Raw genomic sequence first — 748 nt, 5'->3', positions numbered from 1 at the left:
TATATATATATATATACACATAGCTTATATATCGTTTGATATATATCGCGCGAAGAAGCAATATGTACGTAAGTTCTAAAAAAATTGAAATCATTATACTTTGAAAATTTTTCGAAATAAGATGTAACTAGCGACCAAATTGTTAGGATTTTTGTACTTTATTCAAAAAAATATTCAATAACTATGATTGTGAATTTAGGGTGAAGAAAGAGACTCACTTGCCTATTATTCTATTCGTGTTTATTTATTTGTCAAATATTTTCTAATTTGGTTTTTTTTTATTTATCAAATATTTTCTAATTTGATTTCTCTTCTTACTTGTTGTTTTTGACAAATTCAAAAAAAAAATTATGGTTTTGTCAGGAATAGACATCTCTTTTTATTTACTACTAGTAAACACATCCGCGCTTCGCGCGGATCTCATTAGATTTATGAATAATTTTTTTAAAAATATTTTGAGTCAAATATTATTATCATTGAACCCAATAAATTATATTTCAACTTATAATCCACTACCTATGCTTTTAGTACTTTAAATATAGTTGATTTCGTATAATCTATTTGATATGTTATCTTTAAAAACATGTAAGGAAAGAAAATAATTTCAAGAAAATTTGCTTTATGTTTGTGCATCTTCAATAAATTCTAAATTATATTTTTAGAACGGACTTATATTTCACGGTGTTCATAAAAAATTATGAAAAAAGTTACTATAAATAAATAGATAAACAATAATTTAATAAAATTT

This window comes from Solanum tuberosum, unplaced genomic scaffold (assembly GCF_000226075.1).
Source record: "Solanum tuberosum cultivar DM 1-3 516 R44 unplaced genomic scaffold, SolTub_3.0 scf00150, whole genome shotgun sequence".
In the NCBI taxonomy this organism is placed as follows: domain Eukaryota; kingdom Viridiplantae; phylum Streptophyta; class Magnoliopsida; order Solanales; family Solanaceae; genus Solanum; species Solanum tuberosum.
The sequence above is the reverse complement of the archived record's forward strand: the minus strand, read 5'-3'. Positions refer to the sequence as shown.